Here is a 15581-nt window from a genome sequence, read left to right as displayed (position 1 = left end):
TCTGAGATGCCTGATTTAAAAATCTAACAAGTCCATCAGGTTGATTTATTAATTCCTAAAATCTGGGAAATAGGGAAGGGGATGCATGCTGAGATTTTGTCTCCCTGGGAAATGCTTTTAAACTTATCTATTGTTCCCTACTTCCTTGTTCTTTCCCAACAACATGGTAATTAGGGCCAAATTTAGTTGATCTTTCTATTAGCTGAACAAAAGAGTTTTGAAAGACTGCCATTGAAAATTGTTAGCTGTAATGCCAAATTAGCAATTATTCAGGATTTAAAAGTCTCAGTTTGGAAAGTTAAATATAATAGGTTATTAATATGGAACCAAATAGCACACAAAAAACTTTTAGATCAAGGTTTGGCAAACTATGGCCTGTGGGACAAATCTGGCCTGCTGCCTCTTTTGGTAAAGTTTTATTGATATGCAGCCACACCCTTTTGTTTATGAATTGTCCATGCTTACTTTCTCACTATAATGGCAAAGCTGAGTAGTTGTAAAAGAGACCATCCAGCCTCCAAAGACCCAGATATTTACTATCTGACAATTTACAGAAAATAGTTTGCCAACTCCTGTGTTAGACCTCACCATTTTTTATTAAAATGGTCTCAGAATACAAGACTATGAAAATAAATACTCTTGAAGTAGTTGATTTGCTGGATTCTCTCTTCTCACTCTCTTTCTCTCCTTTATTCCCTTTTCCCCTTGAATCTTCAATACTGTCATGTCCCAGAGACTGTGCTAAACCCATCATATTGTGTTATATTATTCCACTTAATTTTAACATTTCCTCTGTGAGGAAGGTACTGTTAATATCCCCATTTATTTACAAGGAAATTGGGTTTTGAGAAGCTGAATAACTCAAATAAGTTAGCCAACTAGCAATTAAGGGATTAGGGACTCGAGTCTGCCTGACCCTAATACACAAAACCCGCTTTTGGAGTTACAAGTATATACTTGCATATATATGAACATTCTCTAAAAGGGTTGATGTGAGGATTAAATAACATAATGCATATACAGTATTCAAAATGACGGACATCACAGATGCTTAAGAAAAGGCAGTCTCTGCCGTCTTACATCTGGATTTCATTATCCTTGTTGAACTGAGTTTTAACTGACATCGGAAAAAACCATATAGATTTGGCAGAGGAAGAGCACAGGTAATTGGACTTAAAGGCAGAAGTCATAGGAATTTCTTCCTTCTAAGAGTAGCTTACCATGCATCAGTGGATTAGGTGTGCTTTTATACCCTATTGTGGTAAAAGGTGGTTCTGAGCCATTCACATGCTCCTACTCAGTGTCGGCTGGGAATCAGGATGATCTTTTGTGGGATGGATAATTGTGGTTAAAGATCCAGGTCATGGCTACGGAAATACTTTTATTTAATTATTTATTTATTTATATTTATATTTTTTTCAACACTTACTGATTCCTAGGGGACAACTCCCTGACTTTAGCATCATTAGCACATGCTCTAACCAGCTAAGCTAATGGCTTTACTATGATTCATAAACTCAAACTTAGAAGCCGTAGTCTAGGAAGGGAAGCTACCTAGATTAATGTATGCTTTAGCTAACTTCCTTGATTAGATGACTCGTTCCTTGAGTGACTACGCTTCTAGGTAATCCATTTTTGTTATGCCAAATTATTTTGTTCTATTTTTTAAAATTTTTATTTATTTAAAAAAATTTTAATTTAATTTAATTTTTTTATACAGCACGTTCTTATTAGTCATCAATTTTATACACATCAGTGTATACATGTCAATCCCAATTGCCCAATTCATCACACCCCCCCCCCCCGGGGGCTTTCACCCCTTGGTGTCCATATGTTTGTTCTCTACATCTGTGTCTCAATTTCTGTTCTGCAAACTGGTTCATCTGTACCACTTTTCTAGGTTCCACATATATGTATTAATATACGATATTTGTTTTTCTCCTTCTGACTTACTTCACTCTGTATGACAGTCTCTAGATCCATCCACGTCTCAACAAATGACCCAATTTCGTTCCTTTTTATGGTGAGTAATATTCCATTGTATATATGTACCACATCTTCTTTACCCATTCGTCTGTTGATGGGCATTTAGGTTGCTTCCATGACCTGGTTATTGTAAATAGTGCTGCAATGAACATTGGGGTGCATGTGTCTTTTTGAATTATAGTTTTCTCTTGGTATATGCCCAGTAGTGGGATTGCTGGATCATATGGTAATTCTATTTTTAGTTTTTTAAGGAACCTCTATACTGTTCTCCATAGTGGCTGTATCAATTTACATTCCCACCAACAGTGCAAGAGGGTTCCCTTTTCTCCACACCCTCTCCATCATTTGTTGTTTGTAGATTTTCTGAGGATGCCCATTCTAACTGGTGTGATGTGATACCTCATTGTAGTTTTGACTTGCATTTCTCTAATAATTAGTGATATTGAGCAGCTTTTCATGTGCTTCTTGGCCATCCGTATGTCTTCTTTGGAGAAATGTCTATTTAAGTCTTCTGGTCATTTTTGGATTGAATTGTTTGTTTTTTTGATATTGAGCTGCATGAGCTGTTTATATATTTTAGAGATTAATCCTTTGTCTGTTGATTCGTTTGCAAATATTTTCTCCCATTCTGAGGGTTGTCTTTTTGTCTTGTTTATGGTTTCCTTTGCTATGCAAAAGCTTTGAAGTTTCATTAGGTCCCATTTGCTTGTTTTTGTTTTTATTTCCATTACTCTAGGAGGTGGATCAAAAAAGATCTTGCTGTGATTTATGTCAGAGTGTTCTTCCTATGTTTTCCTCTAAGAGTTTTATAGTGTCTGGTCTTACATTTAGGTCTCTACTCCATTTTGAGTTTATTTTTGTGTATGGTGTTAAGGAGTGTTCTAATTTCATTCTTTTACATGTAGCTGTCCAGTTTTCCCAGCACCACTTATTGAAGAGACTGTCTTTTCTCCATTGTATATCCTTGCCTCCTTTGTCATAGATTAGTTGACCATAGGTGCGTGGGTTTATCTCTGGGCTTTCTATCTTGTTCCATTGATGTATGTTTCTGTTTTTGTGCCAGTACCATATTGTCTTGATGACTATAGCTTTGTAGTATAGTCTGAAGTCAGGGAGTCTGATTCCTCCAGCTCAGTTTCTTTCCCTCAAGACTGCTTTGGCTATTCGGGGTCTTTTGTGTCTCCATACAAATTTTAAGATTTTTTGTTCTAGTTCCATGAAAAATGCCATTGGTAATTGGATAAGGATTGCATTGAATCTGGAGATTGCTTTGGGTAGTATAGTCATTTTCACAATATTGATTCTTCCAATCCAAGAACATGTTATATCTCTCTACCTGTTGGTATCATCTTTAATTTCTTTTATCATTGTCTTATAATTTTCTGCATACAGGTCTTTTGTCTCCCTAGGTAGGTTTATTCCTAGATATTTTATTCTTTTTGTTGCAATGGTAAATGGGAGTGTTTCCTTAATTTCTCTTTCAGATTTTTCATCATTGGTGTATAAGAATGCAAGAAATTTCTGTGCATTAATTTTGTATACTGTAACTTTACCAAATTCATTGATTAGCTCTAGTAGTTTTCTGGTGGCATCTTTAGGATTCTCTATGTATAGTATCATGTCATATGCAAAGAGTGACAGTTTTACTTCTTTTCCAATTTGTATTCCTTTTATCTCTTTTTCTTCTCTGATTGCCATGGCGGAATTCCAAAACTATGTTGAATAATAGTGGTGAGAGTGGACATCCTTGTCTTGTTCCTGATCTTAGAGGAAATGCTTTCAGTTTTTCACCATTGAGAATGATGTTTGCTGTGGGTTAGTCGTATAAGATCTTTATTATGTTGAGGTAGGTTTCTTCTGTTCTATTGTTTTTATAACTAAAAATCCATTGGATATAGGACTGGACTGGAAATAAACTACTAGAAAAATTGGAATTGTGTGCCGAATTCACACATTATATACTTCTGTGTTTTACAAAGAAGTTGAATGTTTCAGTTCCTGTTGTAGAAAGTTAGGGGGTGCTGGCCTCTTAGCTGCATCCCTGAGCACCGAGACAGGTTGGTCTTCCATCCACACAATTACCTGTGTTGGTTCTTCAATAGCCACTCTGAGATTGACCTGTACTTCAATCAGATTGTCTGCCAATCCATGCAGATCTACCCATTCCTGGCAATGGACAATAGATATAGTCTATATATTTACTATGGAACAGAGTCTTAAGCCTTTAACCCCTAAGTATTTGTCTAAATTCTAGGGGAAATCAATATTAAAAGATTTCTTGACTTGGATATTAAAAATATAACTTCACAAGATCAGTAGAAAGCAAATATGGTTGGTCTCCTGCACAATTGCTGTTTTTTTCCCCCCAATTTTATTGAGGTATTATTGACATACAGCAGTGTGTACATTTAAGCTTTATAGCAAAATGATTTGACTTCCATATATCATGAAATTATTACAGTAAATTTACTTAATATTCATCATATCATATGATACAAAAAAAGAAAAAGAAACAAATATTTTTCCTTATGATGAGAACTCAGGGTCTATTCTCTTAACAACTTTCATGTATACCACAGCAACCTTAACTGTAGTTATCACATTGTTTATTGCATTCCTAGTACTTGTTTATCTTATAATTGGAATTTGTACCTTTTGACCACCTTAAAATTGCTGTCCTTGTTCTATTTTGGTGACATGCTATCAACTTATATGGAAAGTCATTACCAAAACAGGTCTATGAAGTTCCCTGTGTCATTTTTGCTCAGGGTATTTTTTTTTTTTTTTTTTTTTTTTTTTTTTTTTTGCGGTACACGGGCCTCTCACTGTTGTGGCCTCTCCTGTTGCAGAGCACAGGTTCTGGAAGCGCAGGCTCAGCAGCCATGGCTCACGAGCCCATCCGCTCCATGGCATGCAGGGTCCTCCTGGACCGGGGCATGAACCCGTTCCCCTGCATCGGCAGGCAGACTCTCAAACACTGCGCCACCAAGGGAAGCCCTGTTCAGGGTATTCTTGATGGTAAGATATTCTTTCATTGTTATGACTTCAGAGTAAAATCCTTGACCAATCTTCATATCAGGAATATGTGTGAGTCATCTGAAAAAGTGTTATTTTTTTATGTTAGGGACACTGTGAACTGGGTATCCAAGCTTTCCCCTTTCAGTTGGTAAATAAAAGGCCCAGAGCCCAATCTGCGATGCTTTTGCAGTACACACAGCACTTGTGCTGTTTAGTCTATGTCTTTGTCTTACTTTGAGCCATGCTTGTTTTTATTCTTTCATAAATTAATGTTCCTTTGTAATAATATCAGTAACTGTTTCTTTGTAAGGCACATTTTGCAGTGTGCAATTAAAAGATACCTGAGAAGAGCAGACGAAAGTTGGCCACGTGTAGATTTGGTAAATGCAAGAGAAGTGCTGCAAATTTCCAGTCCGGGCCCTCGGCAGACATTATTCATCAATAAAGGTTCTTGTTCCTAGGAAGCCTGGACACCCCTTCAGATTCCTTATCAATCCATGCTTCCTATAATCCTTACCAATTGATTCACATTGGCACTGGGAACCTATTTGCCATCTCTGCCTTAAGGTTTTCTCCATGCAGTTTTTTGATGTACTGCCTCTTACCTATAACTTCAGTAAAATTTCATTCTGGTTTCCTTAGTGTGAAATATAACCTTTACATCTATTAAAAGACAGTAAAATCAAATGGTGCTATAATAGCAACAATATGTACACTGAAAAATAATTTAAATAATAATCTGCCAGAAGGTACCTTTTTTAAGATTGAAAAAGCAGGTTCCTTGTTCCCTTTGGCCTGTAAGATCCCTGACATTTAAGAAATAGAATGGTAGGGCCATGCCTTCACTGTGAATGACTGGCTCTTGAAGATTGTGGAAATCTTTGCCTAGGTGTGACTTATCTCAGCCATGTGTTGTGTAAGGAGAATGATTTCCATATGTCACCACTACTTCACAGCCAAAATATTCCTGCACAGGTTGGGCGAATGCGTCCCATAGGGTGCATTCCCTTGGTTTCGAGTCATGAATTTAGAAAGGCTTTGTATCGTAGAAAAGAATTTGACTGTCTTTATAGTGTGTACACACACACACACACACACAAGCATGCTCATGTGCGCATATATTCTCTTTGTCTTGCAGTGATTTAAAGTGGTGTTGTGTTCATTAACCAGTTATATGTGCTCCAATGAAAATGCCATCATCAGTGTGTAAGTCAGTGTTGTGTCAGAGGCAACACAAGTTAAAGTATCAAAGGGGAAATGGTTATAAAAATTTATTCTGGTGTGTGCCTTAGAAAACCTCAGAGCTCCAAATATGCTGCTTGCCTTCTTTCCAACCCCCCAGAGTAACAGCCCATTCCAAATCCAAGCAATTTTGAAAATTAAAAACATATTTTATTAATAACTCAAATACAGGAAGAACACAACAGCCCTTCCTGGTGATGTAATTGAACCTGATGATTTGAATTAAGAATATGCTAACATCTGGTAGTACCCAAAACACAGCCTATTAGAAATGAAATAACCTAATCTCTGAAGTCATATTCATATTTTTAATATATTTTTTAGAAACAAGAAGTCTATTCCCCCAACAGAAATCTATATAATTAAGAGAAAGATTTTAAGGCCATGTTCAAGCTTACAGAGATGGTAGTCATGCAAGAAAGGCTTCTGAAGCGTCTCAGTGTCAGACATGAGATGAAAACAGAAAATCCCCTTCTCTGATGTTATGTCAACATGTTTCTACCAGGTCAGAACCAAAGTACTGTATATTTTGCTGCACGATAGAATTTGGGTTAAAGTACACAGATAAGTAGTTAGATATAAAGTTAAACTGAGCCAAGAGCTTTAAACAGCTCCATTAATGTGTTGTTATGAAGAGACTGTCAGACCTTGAAAGGAATTAAATTATATCGTGGCAATTTGAAATGTTTACTTTTACATGCACACACCAAAAAAAAAAAAAAAAAAAAAAAGGAAAAAAAGAAAATGAAAAAAAAACCAGTATGCAAAATTTTTTCATTTTAATTATCATGAAGGGCCTCAACAGGGGTTTTCATTTGATAAATGCAAAACGACAACCTAAGAACAGCTTGCTTTGTTCCAAAATTAGGAAAGGAAAAAGGTGGGAACCAGCATGTCACAGAGTTCTTAGAAAAAGGACAGTTTGTTTTCAGGACTGAAAATTAGAGACAATTTTTTTGTCTGGAGCATGGAAAATTACTAGAAAGTTTATAGAAATTATTCCTAAGCTGACTTCTGTCATCATTGGGCCCACCGCTGGTTGCTTCTTTGTTTTGGGTTTTTTTTTTACCCCCCTCAGTAAATGTTCTTAAAAATGAAGAAGGCTTTCTATTTTAGGTTCCTTAAGAACAAACATACCTCAACAATGTTCTTTCCATAGAATGTGCCCTATGCTTCTGTTCTTTACCTTTTTATCATGGAAATCTATCATCCCTTGTTTAACTAAGAGAGCACCTCTCAGTTGCAAAATAATAAAATAAATCAACATTCATTTGTGTAGCAGAGTTTATTTTTTATAATTTTTAATTTTTCTATGGGATCAAAATTTCAGAAAAAATGCAAGAAAAGGAAAAAGGAGCTCTTGTATATTGCTTACCAATTGTTTATACTTTGCTTATTTTGCTTTATTATTCTCTCTTCTCTCTCTCTTCACAGACACACACACCAACACACACACACATAGGCATGTTATATTATTTTTTTGGAAACATTTTAGAGTAAGTTAGAGACATCATGTCTCCAGATCCAAGCCAACATCACAGCATTTTGCCATTTTCCATATTCGTGACTCCCTTCTCCAAAAGTAAGAAACGTGGCTCCCATTACCCTTAATACAAATACTGATTTGCTCAAGTCTAGAACACATGGAAAGCTGTATCAGAATTGTTAATCATATTACTGCAAAATACAAACTCACCAGTTGGAGTTCATATTTGTTTACAGTTTTCTGAGGTATAGTTGCATATGAAGGAGTGAAAAAGTCTTAGTATAAAATTTGATGAGTTTTGACAAATGTATATTCGTATTTATCCACAAATAAAACTTCTATATCTATACCAGCAAGATATAGAAGTTTTCTATCACCTTGCTCCTTGCTAATCAATCACCACCACAAAGCAAATTTACCTAAAGTAAATAGAATATATGAAATAATGAAGTTATGACTAGAGATCAGTAAAACAAGAAATGACAAACAATAGAGAAAAATTAACAGAACCAACAGCTAAATCTTTGAAAGCCTCAATAAAATTGATAAACCCTTAGCTCGAATGATTATTATTAGGAACAGAAGAGGAGACATGAGTACAAATCTTTAAGAGAGTAAAGGATTGCAAGGAGATATTGTGAACAATGTTACGCAATTTACTTAGTCTATGTAGATGAAATGGGCGCAGCCCTTGAAAGACCCAAATTAACAATACTGGCACAGAAGAAATAGAAAATCAGACTAGCCCCTATATCTGTTAAAAACTTTTTCATTATTGTTTTTCAGAAAATAGAGGAAGAAAATCTTCTTATTTAATCTAACTAGGACAACAAAACTCTTATGCCAAAGTCAAAGACGTTACAATTAAAGAAAAGTTATAGCCTAATATCCCTTAGGACGCAAATTAAATATAGCAATATATAAAAATATATAGCAATATATAAAAAGAATAGAGAGTAATACCAAGTGGGATTTATTTTAATGGTTTAACATTTGAAGATTAGTTCAACTTGCTTTATGAACAAGATAAAAGGAAAAAAACTATACTGTTATCTCAATAGATGCAGAAAAACACTAGGCAATATTTACCCACTTTTAATTTATTTACTTATTTATTTATTTTTGGCCACACTGGACGGCTTGCGGGATTTTAGTTCCCTGACCAAGGAATGAACCTGGGCCTTTGGCAGTAAGAATGTGGAGTCCTAACCACTGGACCACCAGGAAATTCCCAATATTTGCCCTTTTATGATTTAAAATTAAAAAAAAAAAAAAACCTCAACAAAATAGGGATTTTTGATAAAGGGCTTACAGAAAACCTATAGATAGTGCTATATTTAATATTGAAATACTGAAGCCTGTACTGTAAGAATGGCAACAGGGCAAGGTTGTTCACTTTCAAAACTAGAACTGGCAAAACTAATCTATGGTGATATAGAAATCAGAAAAATGTTTGCTGAGGAAATGGTTAGGATTGACTAAGAATGTATTCATTACAATCCATGCATTTTGTTGTATGTAAATTACATTTCAACGCTAATATCAATTTAATGTTCAGCTTTGTCTATTAAGCCATTCAACGTTTCAGTTTTTACTTTGTATTTTGATGATTATAGTTAAAATTTTCCTTATTTCTTAATGTGGTAGGCAAAATTCTATAACCCCTAATGACCCACATTCGTATAATCCCCTCTTCTTGAGTATGGGCAGGACCTATAACTTGCTTCTAACCAATAAAATACAGCAAAGGTGATGGGCTATGAATCCTGTGATTATGTTACATTATATAACAAAGATGAAGGGATTTCGGGGAAGTAAATAAGATCCCTAATCAATTGATTTTAAGTGAATCATAAAGAGATGTTCCTGGGTGGGCCTGATGTAATCAGATGAAACCTTAAAAGAAGGTCAAGATGTCAAATATCCCAAGGGTCAGGTAACATGCTAACCCCAGTGAATGCACCCTTGTGAGATTCTGAGCAAAAGGTCAAGCCAAGCTAAGCTCTACCCAGTTTCCTGATGCATTAAAAATGTCAACTAATAAACATGTATTATTTTAAGCTCCTAAACGTGGTAATTTGTTATTCAGCAATATAAAACAAATGCACCTAATATTATTTTCTATTTTATACATGTGATGCCTCTTGGATTTGTCTCCATGTATTCTATTAATTTTCCCCATAGGAGATAGTTTTTCTCTTTATTGAGTTTTGTGTCTCTCATGTCATTAGTTTCCTTTTGTTTCTAATTATTTGGGGTTGTAATTTTTATCTTTGTATTTTATTCATCTTGATCACTGTTAGTGGCTGTAGGTTTTATTTTTAGTACCTTATTTTAGCAATTGAAGCTTACGTAAGAGAAGGGGCAGGGTGTAGGACAAGATTCTCTTCTGGATATGGGGCTCTCTTCCTTAGTAAGTTACCTGGGCCATCTACTTATGCCCTGCTCAGTGAGGCTCTTATATAAATACCCACACTTCAGAGAACAGTGCTCAGAGAATGCTGGAATGCTGAAATCAGCTCCTGTCCTACTTTTCTTTCCTGCTGTGGCTGTCAAGGTCTACAGTGGTCTCAGTCTAGTACCAACACCCATTCTAGGCTCCCTCCCCAGCTGTGCTATCCCCCACCCTTTCTTTCTTTTCTTTTTTTTTTTTTTAAAGAAAATATTTCTCTAGTGTTTAAATGGAGAGAAAACATCATTGTTTCTTGGTTGGCAGAAGAAAGGCAAGACTGTCCAACTATTTTAAATGCTGTTCTTTAATTACTTCCTCTAATAATTGCCCAATGACTTTGTCCTGCTCTAACCATGATTTTTCCTGAGTTTGGGTAATCCCTGGAATTTATGGAAGAGATCTTTTCTCTTGAATGTGTGTAAGTTTGTGGTTTCTCTGCTCCTACTTATCCCTTAATATGAGCCTACCAGCTCCTCATCTCAGGAATTTGTCAATATCTCTGGCATACCAATGACATTTTCCTTGTTTTCAAGCACTGATGTGAATTTATGTCATCTTTTTTTCTTCTTGTGAGATTTGAGACAGAGGAGAGATGTTTTTTTATCCATTCTTTTGTTATATTCTCATCTTTAAGGTATTCAGATAACATGATCAATTTTACAGATGAAAAAATGAGATTCAAAGATGGCTACCTGACTTACTCAAGTTCACTCAGCTGACAAGCTGTAGACTGAGTTGAATCATTTAACTCTTCATGTAGTGTTTTCTTGTCTCTCAGGATCCAAATTATAAATGCTAGCATAATGGGATATCTGTTCTCATTACACTTGATGAGCAGTTATGTGTACTTGCATAGCAAGGCAAATTATCTTGAAATTCTGGGAAACTACATACTGAATCATACTTCAGTGACTCTGAAGCTAATAATGTGTATTTTAATATCACTGCAATCAGTGCAGCATGTGTTTTTGTTTGCTACCATAGTTTCATGTTTTCTTATATCACACAACATACACTCACACACACACCCTCCAATTAATAGGCTAGCCCTTAGGGGTGTGTGAACGCATGCTACATAGGTGGGTATTGACAGCTTTCTTGCAGGGGAAGTTGGATATCCCAACCCAGTTCCTCATTATAGTCCTTCTCAATGTTAAGTCCATCATTGCTTTGGAATTTGCATTTGTATGATCCTCCTGAGTGGGAGTTGTTTCTCTCTATCTGCCTAATTATTCCTGTCTAGTCATTTACAGTTGTCTCCACTTGATCTCATTCATTCTCAAGTCAGTATGAATCTTGTCTTGGTGGGTTGGGGCCGCCATGCCATGCTGTTTTTGTGGTATCTCAAGATCCAGTTACTGAACTGGGTTTCTCTGCATGCTTCTGTACTCTTTCTGCAGGTATGCAGCTTCACACACACTGCAGTCCTAGGGAGAACATGCATATTATTTTAGCTCTTCCCCAGCCTCCTGTGTAGCATCATGAGCCTGGGGTTGGTCCATCCTAAAACATGGGCTCCTTTTGACCTCGGTTGCCCATGGATTCTTGATGTGGGTGCCAGCAGGTTCAAGGCTTCTTTCTTCCTGTTCACAACTGTGTGAGTCGGTCTCCTTGTTCTGTTACTGCTGACCCAAGAAGATGTCTTCAATTGAATCTTCTTGATTTTATGTCCTCAGTTGGATCAGCTCCTCAAGGATCACTTTCCTCTCATCTTCTGTTGCATGGGAGTAACTAGGACAGGCCTGTCTCTCACTGTGTTTTAAAAGTTCACTGTGATTCTGATAAAAGTAATCTGTAATTAATTTATTCATACCAGTAAGTGTTTAACAGCGGGACTCAAACACTTTCAAATCACACTTTGCGCTAGCCAGCTCAAGGGCCAGACAGATGCCAAAATATTTTTCATCTGTGTTTTGGTATTTCATATTTGCTAAATAGGAGCCATTATGTGATATATTTACATATATATGATGAGCATCAATCAAAACATTTCCTTCTGATTTTCTTAATTGGTTGTGGAAGGAGAAATGTCTTTAATCTTGTTTGTAAATCATGTTTAATTTTTTTAATGTTAATTGGTGGCAATAGGAAACAGTCTTCATTGGTAAAACACATACCGGAAGATCTTATTTATGGTTTAATATCCTTAGTTAATGATTCTAGCACCTGGAGCTATTCTCTTGTATGACTTGACTCAAGTGGTAACAGTAGTAAGGTGAGTTGTAAATTATAGACCTCTATGGTCTAAGGAGAAAAAAACATGGGGGGAATGAATTACTCAGATCAATTTTTAGCAAAACATGTTTATGGGTATCAATCAGATATTTTTCATAAATATGTCCTACAAGGCTAATCTAGACTTTTATGAAAAGCAGGGGAGCATGTTAGATCAAGGGGAAATGATAACTACATGAGTTATTGGAATAAAATTACCATGGGTTATAACAGCCTTTTGTAATAAAAGTCTCAAAATTTAAAAAAATTGAAAAATTTTAATACAAATATTGTCTAACCCTCTCTTACATGAACCCTCATAGCATTTCCAAAAGGTTAAAAAAACCTTTCCAAATTGTGTTTACACTTGTATTTAAAATAAGGAAAATAACCTCATGATTGAAATCACTGAGATCTGTGACAAGGGCTCTTTTGATGAAAGGTTGATCTGGCCACACACAGTGCAAAGCAAGAGCTCAAGGGGCAATCACACAACAGACGTTCTTCAAACATTGCCCCTTACACATTATAAACACACATCCAGACCTGCTCAGGACACAAGGTAGGAGAGAAGGACAGCTGAATTTAATAAAATGTTTCCAGATAGCTAGATACTAGGTTTTTGAGAATACAGAAGGAATAGAAAACGTCATTCTTTTATCATTTTCTTTCCTAGAAATAAATCTTATACCTGCCTTTCCTCCTCACCTACCTGCTCCCCTTCTACCATCCACATTGGATCCATGAAGATATGACTTATGATCCTCTCAGGAAACTTGTTTATACTTGGAAATAAGCGATCTGATTAGCCTTATCGCTATTTCGTCCTGCCTAATTCAGATGTTACATGGACCTTTTATTACCCAGCTTTCCTGTTGTAGTGAAAAGCTACACTTTGATTAATTGTTGACTGCTACAGAGTTATTGAAAAGTTTTATGTGTGTGTCTGCCAAAAAAAAGAGAGAAAGCACAGGAAGAAAACTCAATAATAAATTGCTCCATGTAAGGATAGTACTATACTAGGGACGCATAGAACATGTATAAAAGTGTTTTATCATTTGTTACTATGTCAGAGTTATTGTCACGAAAGTCAAAATTAGACTTAAAGACCAAACACCATAATGGAAACAGTGCAGGCCAGTGAATACAGATATATCTCTGGGGAAAACATATTTATTTATAAAACAAATGACAGGGAGCAGAGAGCCTACAGAGGAGAGAACCTTTTCTTAAGTATTTTGAAAAATGTATAATTTCACAGAGGCTGAATGTGCATTGACACAGGATATTTGCCGCAAGTCGAAGGTACATTTTGGTACTTATTCCTTTCAAAGTAATATCTTTAGTGGAACAAGTACAGCGTAACCTCTTAGAATCTGGACCTGAAAAACTGCTTTGAGTGGAAAGCAGTTTTCAAATACAAATTCACTTTGTCAATGACAATCTGGATCACAAAGAATAAAACAATTATGTACACCCAGTTGATTAATTTTTCTGGGTTCATGTGTATGGAAAGTAGAAACAGGGAACAATGGTATCTCGTATAGAATCCATTGTGCGTTAAGGCAAAATTGTATTCAAATAGGATTATAAGTATGAATGTTGCTCTGAAAACCAATAGATGACAAGTTTAAAACACAGCAGAATCCTTCTGTGATAAAAGGGTACAATGGTAATATAATAAGATATAAGAGCCGGAGGAATTCTGGGAAGCGTTCTAGCTCAAAATTTCTCAAATGTTTGTGGTCTGCAAACACAGGATGTTCATTAAGGAATAAGCAGGAAAAAAAAAAGAAGATAGGAACTGTTTCTGGGCAAATTAGTTTAAGAAAAGCTTGCTTAAACTCTTAAATTTATTTCTTAACTGCAAGAATTTTCAAGCTCTCGAATAGGTAAGTTCATTCTCAGTCTCCGAAAAAGAAAATCCACCCAAATTAAGCATGCGCAAGTGCAAATGAAGTACATATGCACGTATGTGTGTGTGTGTGAGAGAGAGAGAGAGAGGGAGAGAGAGAGAGAGAGAGAGAGAGAGAGAGAGAGAGAGAGAGAGAACTAATGTTCTGGGGGAGACACTTTAAAAATTAGATTCTCCTTTCAGGCCCCTGTCTTTCAAAGTTGGAAAATGAGGGCGAAGCATTTGGTGGCAAAACCCACAGTGGTCATGCTGTGCAGTGGATGAGCTGTCCTACAGCTCAAGTTTCCTGACTCTGGGATGCTGCCCTTTACCCTGTGCTGCCCTAAGGAGAGTATGTGGACCGTTACGTCCACTGCCTGAGTAGAACAGTAGATGGCCAGCAAGGTTTTACATTACCAGCAAAAACAAGATTCAAAATATTCATCCACTAGCCTGCTAAAATGTCAAGAGTTTTATTTTTTAAGGGTTTCTTAGGGGCATAAGAATTTTAATTGAGCCTCAGCATGAAATAGCTGGGAAGAATCCTATACTTAGCCAATTTAGAGTATTTTCACTGCTAATATCTAAGATTGGAAGAAGCAAGGGGCAAAACTAGTCTCCTTTAAGGAGTGTCTGCCTGCTTTCAAGAGAGAGATTAGGAAACGTCTAGATTAGTGCTTCCCAGTTTAATTGCTTACATGGTCGTCTTGTTGAATTCACTAGGTCTGGGTTGGGGCCTGAGAGTCTGCATTTTTACCAAGCTCCCAGGCCTGGCTGATGCTGCTGGTATATAGGACTATACTTCTGCGGAGCAGGGGCCTGGATTATGGAATAACGAAGCAAGGTTTTCTGTGTGTGTACGTGTGGGGAAGAGAGAGTGGTGTGAATGCAGAGGCCAGAACAAAAATCCTGGCATTGTTTCTTCATAGTTTTGCTGAGGAGAAACAAAGCCAGAAAATATCTGATAAAATGATGGCGTTGAACTTAAGCATTAACTCTAAATTATGGAACTTTGCTGTTTACTTAGCTACTGTCTTTACTCTGGACCTTTCCTTTCACTCACCCACTTTTTATTCTGAGACTGAGGAAAGACCCAGGTATGGGGTTTCCCTCATCCAGTTACTATCCCCGACTGAACTTTGAGAACACTTTTTGGGGAGAATAACAAGGCCCTTAATTGCACCACATGTACAGGACATTTTTTACAATTGAGGTTATGGTCATCCATTCCTATTTTGTGTGTACTCTTTTCTGAGCTTCTGTTTTCCGACCTATTCAGTGAGGACTAA

This window comes from Mesoplodon bidens (assembly GCF_964165515.1).
Source record: "Mesoplodon bidens genome assembly, chromosome: 8".
Taxonomy (NCBI): Eukaryota; Metazoa; Chordata; class Mammalia; order Artiodactyla; family Ziphiidae; genus Mesoplodon; species Mesoplodon bidens.
This window is presented reverse-complemented; position numbering follows the sequence as displayed.